Here is a 9,053-nt window from a genome sequence, read left to right on the forward strand (position 1 = left end):
AGCCGTCTCTAAAGCTGAGTTAAAGACAAAAGCCTGGTTAAAAACTAGAGGTGACAGAACCTTCTTGGTGGCAGCACTGAGGAACAGTCTCCCTCTGCCTGTTAAGCTCTCTGTGTCATTACGTCAGTTTAAGTCTAGTCTAATATTGCATCTATTTTCTCTGGCCTTCAACACCAGTTAAAAAAAAAAAAAAAGAGGAAAAAATTAGTACTTCAGGGTTTCCCCCAGAAGGCTGGCTAACCCCAGTGGTCGGGGCACTGAAGTGGCCCACCGTGTTTTTGTATTAAAAAATGTTAAGTTGACAGGAAATATAAAATATTACTGGGTTATTATGCTACTGGAAGATATTGCCGACAATACTTATACCCACAATTATAGCTTTAAAAACAACAAATAAAACAAATACAATTAAAAGAAATCTCAATAATTTACACTTCTGTTAAATCCAACTTAATCAGTCAGTCATCAGTCAGTGGATATAAAAACACAATGTAATGCTGATCACATTTAGAACCGACCCATAAATGAAGTAAGAGAATATCCACTGATTTAACGGTTCAGCATACATGAATTAAAATGTTTTAAATAGTTTAACATTTAAATAAAAATTTTAAGGAGCTGGCAAGTTCAAAGAACAATTTTCATAGTTGGTTTTGTTACCTGAGCTACAATCTGATGCTGTGAGTTCAGTCTTTGAGTTTGAGCTCTGTTTGTTCACAAATACATCTTAGTAAACTAACTGATTGCTTTTAAACTTTGCCAATTAAACTGGGCCTCTGTCCACATTTCACTAAATCCATGTTGAAATGCTGTTAAAGGTGCTGAGGTTCTTAGCAGCAAGCTAAATCAGATTCAGCTCAAGGCTGAAGCCTGAGGCCTTGAGGAGAAGGTTGTGATTAGTACAACCTTGGACCGGAACTGAATGATGAGTTAAATTCGCTGCACTGCGCATCTCTCCTCTGTATATAGAGGGAGAAAAAGGAAGATTTAATTTATGTGGCTTTAGTAGTTCTTCCATTTCGTGTCTATTGAGTTTTAATAAGCGCCATAGAGACTGTTTTGGTTGCCTGAGCTTTATGGGACGAGTTTTCATGACAGCCCATCACATCACCACCCCTGCACCAACTCTGCCTGACTGCAGCCAAGGTAATTCATGTTGTGCAGTTTGATGCAATGTGTTGACACAAAAAATAAAATAAAATATACCAGCATGCTGCGCACTACGAGGCAAGCTCGAAAACTCTTCCACGGGTTAAACCACCTGCCCACTAACACAGCTGCAAATTGGGAACTTCAACCTTAACAGCGCAGACACAGAGACAGTGTGTTGAGACTATAAGAGAATAATTATATAAAACTTCAGGCTCGTTATATTCTCTTGTCCTCCCGGATTCAGTGATGCCATGCGTGGAAACAAAAGCCACACAGAGATAACAATCAGCGCTCCATGTAATACATCTTCAGAGTTTATTCCTACATTTAAAAGTATAAAATCACATTGACAACACAGGCACTTTAAACACACTAAGACAGACAGAAATAGAAAAAACAGGAGAAAGGCAAAAACACGCGTTTTTTGGAGATTGCCATGCGGCTGCAAATAGCAAAATCTTTGTTTTAATTTATGTAATTATGTGATTAAGGCGTGTTGTTCTCCTTGTATGGTTACAACTAGTTTTAAATTACTAAGTTGGGACATCCGAAGCAATTTTATTACCTTCTGAGATCTGTTTAATTTCAGGACTATGGTGCTTCTCTAGACAAGGGAGACCAAAGGTCATTTCACAGCAAGGTCTTCTTATGCCAGTTTGAAATGTGACGTTACTCCTAATTCCTGGTTGGAACAAAGCCTCTAGTCTTTTACCAGAGTTCAACCAAAGTTAACTTGTCTTAGGCCTATTTTATTTCCCTGTGGAGCAATTCCTACACAGATCTGTGCAGTTATTTTAAATTGACATGAAGCCTGGTACACAAAGTGGTTCAGAACTTCTCCATCCTCTTGGATATAAGCACCGATTTGACGAATTAAAGACTTAGTATTCCTGAGCATTTTCAAACGAAACACATTCATTCTAATCATTTTCCAATTAATATGCTAGTTTTGATTGTATTTAACTAACTGATATTACTGTTTGGCCTGGGTTAGAGGCTCCAAGTAGTTGTTAATATAAAACTACAAATTAGACTAGTTCAAGTCATGTTAATTTTAACTAAATGGTATTCTACCAATTAAATTGCAATTATTAAAAGTATTATGTGTTGTTAGTTTGTTTTTCCTTAAGTTTTAGTGTTTCTCTGTGGGAGATGACTTGACTTGTCTCCTCCACTGCCTGTGTGCCAGAGTTAATTTATGGCGTAGTTCCTTCCTGATAACAGACATTCTTTTCTGCAGGACTAACTTAAAGACCTCTTACTCAAACTAATCCTGCTCAATCTACCTTTTTCACATGTGATAAGATTAACTGTATAAAACTCTACCAATATTCAATGTTTCTCAACAAGACATAAACACACACGCTGCATATAATGCTTCGTTCACAAAGAAATATCATTCTCATTCTAAATCCGTACCTCTAAATGCACACCTATGAACATTGAGTGCAACTCAATGTGAACATTTGCGGTTCACATTGAGCTGCGCAGGCAGATCAAACACGATAGATTTAAGCTCGACTCTTACCTTGATGAATTCCCCAAAGAAACATGGATCCTCACAGGGGTTGATGTAAATGTCCACACAGGTGAGCCTGTATCCAGTTTGAGTGAAAGCAGGTGCGCAATCTGTGCCAAGGTAAACTTCAGAGACAAGCAGCGCCAACGTGCAAGGCGCCAGCGGTGTGATTGGTGCGCGCTCCCTGTTCAATTGATCAACTATAAAAACTATTTTAAAAAAAACAAAAAAACAACAACAAAAAAAAGAAAAAACTGTAAACCCATCTTTCTTTCAGGAAAGCCAGTAAATTGCTCACTGCATCAGAGATGCTTGCAGTGTGTATTATTTATTTTATTCTTTTTAAATATATATATGAAAACAGAAAACAAAGCTTAGCCTGGAGGGGGGCGAATAAAGCCTGGCAGCTGCCAGGCTTCTACCATACTGGGGAAAAATCTATTTAATTGTTTTGAGTTTTTGGTGCATCACTGAAAATCAAATTAAGTATGTTTTGGTTTGTATTCACATTATTATTTTCTTGGCATTTCTCTGCCTATTTTATTGTTACTTATTTCTTAATTTAGTGTTTTTCTACCTATGATGTTGGAATTTTGTGAAGCACTTTGGTCAGCTGGGACCAAACACATAGTAGATTCAGCAAATAACAGTGTGAACACACATAAACACAACAGTCGTTTTAAAACAACACTGTGAGAAAAGTTCTGCGGTTTTCTCAGTGTGCAGAACTGTTCTCTAAAGGTCAAGAATATTCTGGTGAAAAATCTCTTAATAGAGACAAAAACAAGAACAACCCAACCAGGGTGAGTGGAGGGGCTGACCCACCCACCAGAAAATGGAAGGAGTCTTTTATCACAACCACTGGAGAAGCTGAGGAGGCATCAATCTGAACCAATGGAGAAGCTTTTCTCCATTACCTTACCTCCCGAGGTTGAGGTAACCAGAGAAGCAGAAGTAGCTGGAACTGATGGTGGTTTGTTTAAAATCTGGGCAAATGCAGCTTGTTAGTTCCACTCCACCTCATCAAAAAGATCTGACTTTAAAACTGTTTTTGGACTGACAACAGCACTCACCCATTCCAAGACAAGGTGAGGGTGGGATATTGGTCATGTTTAGTTCTCATGTTTTTAAAGAAGTTTCTTATGCTTTCACTCTGGTGGGGGTCTGCTGGTTCCATTTGATTGGTTTCTTCTGTCATGATATGTAGATAAAGAGGACCCAAATGCAGAGCGGCAAAGGTGTTGAGATTAATCGTTAAATGAGAAATGAAGAACACAGGAAATACAGGAAGCCAAAACAGAGCAAAAACAGGAATCCAGGAAATGAAGACAATAGGGATATATCAGGAAAATAATGGAGAGATTACATGATTTGACAGGAGGAACCAGAAAGGAAGAACTGAGAATGAGTTGTATAAATACTGGAAGGTTGATTACTTGGCAAGAATCAAATGATCAGAAGCGGGTTGAAGGTGCCGCATGAGGTATGGAGAGAGAGAAAATGGGACAAGAGGCCGGAAGTTGGAGGGATACACAGTGGACTAGGAAATAAATCTAACAATAACTAGACCTAAGAAACATAACTAAACTAGAGTAACAGTAACCAGAGGCAAAAAATAAACTAGAATTACTGAAAAGAAATGAACTAAAGAAAACAAAAGCAAGACTGGTCTAATCAAAGCAAGATATGAATAATAATAAAACCTCAAACCAACCCACAATCCTAACCCAAATAAGGAGTGATACATGGTTTGGATGTGCAATTGAAGGGAGGGCATGTTGTTGGCAGTCTACAAAGATTGAGTGCACAACTGATTAATGGTGCAAAAATGGCTCAAACCGCCCTATTTAAAAGAGGATTTTATAAGTTAACAATCGAAACAAAGCTCTAAGAAGCTGTATATAACTCAGTCAAGTTGGCCCCTTCCCCCATCACACACACACTTTCTGATTTGGTACCCAAGAAAACTACTGTGGGGAAAAAAGGATCTACTGAGGCTGTCTGTGTTGCTTCTGACTGAAGAAATTATGTGGTTTAATTACTCTGTCCATAAGCTTCTACTGCAATTACAATGAATCCATCTTAATTCAGAACTTCTGCAGGTTTTCTCAAAAGCTGTCAAAGTTCTATTCTTTTAATTGTATATATTGGTACTACAGTTTATGCTGCCCTCACAATGTGTTGGTCTTGCAAAGCTAGACAGCTAGCTAACACCTGAGTTGAAAATAATCCAGTCCTTGATAGTTTTCTTGTTTTATTTTGCAACTCTTTTCTGGTTTGTTTTGTAAAACTGTAACAAGCACAAAAGGATATATCATCCACAGACAAAATACAGAAAACAACTAGACAACACCAAACAAATGGCTTCCGACTATTACTAATTAGCTAACTATGTAGCTTTGTATTTTGGTTGGGGAACATAGAACGCTTTCTTATGAAATATTGCACAATACTGAAATATTAACTAATAAAATGAACTTACAGACAAATAGTGTTCAGGGGACAAACGTGTCTGAAGGACCCCAGCATACAGCTGGACAAGGTGTGGATGAAGGCTCTGTAGTTTCACTTACAATTTAACATAGGGAAACTAAACAAAACATAATGCTGGAGTCAGCAAACATTTGACTTGATGATGAACACAGATTTATCAATAAATCAAGGGTAATTTTCTGCCTTTAGTGTTTTAAAAACCAGGGATAAGTGGCTATAGTAAGTAGAAAATACAAAAATCTTTATTTAGATCTCTGTACAGTCGTTGTAAGAGGACATGGTAAAATGTATTGAAGCATCATGGAAAGAATATTTTAAAATATTGCAATATTTGTCAACTAGTCCATTTTAATTATTAATTTTTAAATATTTTTAAAAATTTCCTTACTTTGAACTTCTGTATTTTCCTTACAATAATAATAAATCACACCATGCCCTTTGTATGCTACTTCTAGAATCTAATAAATAGTCTCTGAGTTTGCACATTAAATGACTAAATGTGATTTAATGATGTGATGAATTGTCTGCCTGGCTAACAAAGACAGTTATTGCAATTATTGAAATATACCTCAAGATGGCAGTGCAGGACGATTTACTCCTCTGTACAGGACTGGTCATGTGGATTTTATGGCAAAAAGGGGATAATCCCATCCATACACTGCTTACACCATAGGGTATCACAGAAGTGAGATGTGATCTAAACAATGCAGTAGCACAAAGACACGTTCCCTCACCTATTGAATAAGAAGAAGAACATTGTGTAATTATTTATGTAAGGCATGAGGTCAAAGTTTTTACAATTATGGAAGAATTATTTTGGGGCTTTTAGTACCGTCCTGAAGCAAATATTGACAAATAAAAAGATTTAGAAATGTGTATATGACACTCCTGTCAAAAGGCACTAGCACCTTATGATATAGGTGTCTTAAAATAGGTTTACCCAGCCATATCTTGTTTTCATTTGTTGGTTCTATTGCATTTTTAATTTTTACTTATGTCGTACTGATTTGTGTATTATGTGATTTATTTCATGGGATTACAGATAGAATTTAGCACTTCACTAAATGCAGTGTGTTTACAACAATATTGTATGTTCATTCATCCCATTCAAATAAATGGGATGACCAAACAACTAAACATAAGAAATTCACTTAGTATCGTCTCATCATTACAGCGCCCTAACAAAGCCAAAGTGGATGTGTTCATGTAGAAAAAGCCTCCAGAATAGTCTGGCTTAGGATAAGTAGTTGTTGGGAGGTTGAACATGCCCTAGTAAAAAATATATATACTTTAGTATATTAAATTTTAACCTACTTTAGCATACTTTGATTTATGTACTTAAATTGTACTATTTACTACACTACAGTACTTACATTGTTTTAGGCTACAATTACATGGAAAGATTAATTACAGAAGATGTTCAAGGTAATTCAAATATTTTGCTTTATTACTGACATTTTAAAATTGTCCAATTTTACTCACAACTTTATGAACTTTACATGAATTCAGTTTACACGTCAAAAGTGAACACAATGAACATGAAAATTTAAGTGACAAAAAAACCACCAAAGTTATTACTTTAAAGAACAAAAATTATAATTACATTGTGCTTTCAATATATTACCATTTTGGTAACACTTTATTTGATCGGGTGTGCATAAGACTGACATGACACTGTCATAAACATAACATAAAATCTGTCATCCAACTTTTAAAGCAAGTTCTCATTAAAATTGTCATTATTTACTGAATGACACATCATGACACTGTTGGTATGTTCCCAACAGGAGTTATGTCATGTTTATGACAGCATCATATCAGTCTTATGCACACCCCATCAAATAAAGTCTTACCAAAAATTTTTTCAAGAGCCATTATACTATAAGACAATTGTACAAACTGTCAATACATTCAAAGTTTACAAACAACAAAATTATGAAAATCAGCACAATAAAACAATAGGTACACTTTAGAGGAAATGTGAAAACTGTTCCACCAAGGTCAGAGTATTGTTTTAATTCAGTCTCACAGTATTCCAGTATTACTGCAGACAAACTGACATTTCTCCTTCCTAAAAACAGTGAAGATCAACGACAGAACATTCCTATTCACTGCACTTTACGGAAACCTACAAAAAATAACAATAGAACAATTAAACAGAGAAAGCATTTGTATTTTAAAGAGTACACAAAAATGGCAAATAAAAAAATAATACTTACAATTTTAAGACGTTGTGGACTCGCTATGTATGTGGCATCATCAGAAGTGATGATGATTGGGACCGAATGCCTCGGGTGGAAAAACATTTCTGGGTGTCTTCTTTGCCTGTTTATGTTAGAAGTAGAAAAAAATAGTCAGCAATATCATAGAATCAGTTGATGTTGGCATTAACTATGAAGCTGTTTTAAGTGTGGACTTAAGGAGACAAACTACCTTAAAAGCTTTCCATCCATGATCTGAACACACTAATCTTTGCAGGGTAGTGAAGGGGGCTGGTGGTGCTCATCTCTAGCAGTCATCAGATGAGAGGCAGGGCTCATCCTGGACAGGTCACCAGTCCATCACAGGGCCCTGAAAGTCAAGAACAAATAAAATGTATGAAAGAGAAATGTTAGATTAACAAGGGGAAAAATTCTGTCCAGTTACCTTTAAATCAAATCATGTTTATTAAGCACTTGGTGTTGGTAACACACCAGTTTTTGTTGTTGAAAATGTAGCTGGCTCCTCATTAAAACAAAACAAAACAAAAAATACTTACACCATTAAGACGATGTGGAGGTTCATCCTCAGAGCTGGTTGGTGATCTGGTGGAGTCAGAGCTTCTGAGATGGGAAAGTCTGAGTTTCCTAACACCTGATTTCTCTGGCTTCCTCTTTCATCTTCATTTGCTTAGACTGCAAAAATATGTTGAAGATAAAAACATTGATGAACAAGTTATAACAACCTCACAATATCAAAGTCTCTCTGTCTTATGGAGCTTAATTAAAATCAGGTTTAGTTTATGAATAAAAGTATAAGTCGCAACAAACAGCCTCCATGCATTTATAACATGAAGCTGAATGATTGCTATAGTAATAATCATACAAGTCACAATAAAATTGATAAAATAATTATTTATGAAACCAACGTAAGCTATATATCTTTACTGCACTGTTTATAATTAAATGAAGATAATTAATAAGCAAACTTACCACTAGCTAGCAACACGTTAGCAGCCTTCGTCCCTCCGGGCTCCTTTTGTGACACACATTTCATTGCCATCGGTTGTTGTCCCGTTGTGTTGTCGTCTAACTCGGACTAGGACGTCACCAGCTTGAATTTACCAAAATTAGTAACTATTGTCAAGACCCTCTCTACTTTTAAGGAAATATTATGCGAGTAAAAATGGCGAATTTGAACAGCGCCTGTTATCTTCCCTGCGTTCAAGTTTTTTCTTCTCTTTATGGCGTTTTTTTTTTAAATGAAAGTGTGCAATACCGCCACCGTCTGGTCTGGAGTGTGAACTGGAGCTAATCCTGTTGATTATAGATCTTACATCATTATCTGAAAATGGATTGGGTACTTTCTTAAAAATTACATCATGATTATAATTTTTTTATTCTTTGCAATTTTAACAAAAATAGTAAAAGATTATTAAGGCATACTTTTAGGTACTTAAAAAGTATGCCTAAAAATTACATGAAAAGTACTTTATAGATGCCTAAAAGACATACTTCTGCATATGTATTAATTAGTTTTATTTTGTAGTCAGTGTTGCTGCCCATGTCCCTCTTGAAAATGAGATCTGGATCTCAATGGGGTTCATCCGGTTAAATAAAGAAAACAAATAAAAAGGCATATTTTATTAGCCTAAAATTTACACTGAGATGTAATTTAAAACATAGTGAAA

The 9,053-nt window shown here is 35.9% G+C and overlaps 1 long non-coding RNA gene across 2 annotated transcripts; it reads right to left on the minus strand.

Annotated features, from left to right (window-relative positions):
• Window positions 1-7,198: 7,198 nt before the first annotated feature.
• Window positions 7,199-8,763, minus strand: LOC106936762 (uncharacterized). 2 transcript variants are annotated; one of them, XR_001422209.1, is made up of 4 exons: window positions 8,356-8,763; window positions 7,598-7,735; window positions 7,384-7,489; window positions 7,199-7,292 (listed from the first exon to the last, which is right to left on the minus strand). It is a non-coding gene; the product is annotated as an uncharacterized LOC106936762 (long non-coding RNA). The 2 variants fall into 2 exon arrangements; XR_001422208.1 differs by having other exon boundaries at window positions 7,199-7,489; window positions 8,356-8,759.
• Window positions 8,764-9,053: the final 290 nt, after the last annotated feature.

The sequence above is a fragment of the Poecilia latipinna genome, unplaced genomic scaffold, assembly GCF_001443285.1.
Source record: "Poecilia latipinna isolate Pla-1442-1.1 unplaced genomic scaffold, P_latipinna-1.0 Scaffold2211, whole genome shotgun sequence".
Lineage (NCBI taxonomy): Eukaryota > Metazoa > Chordata > Actinopteri > Cyprinodontiformes > Poeciliidae > Poecilia > Poecilia latipinna.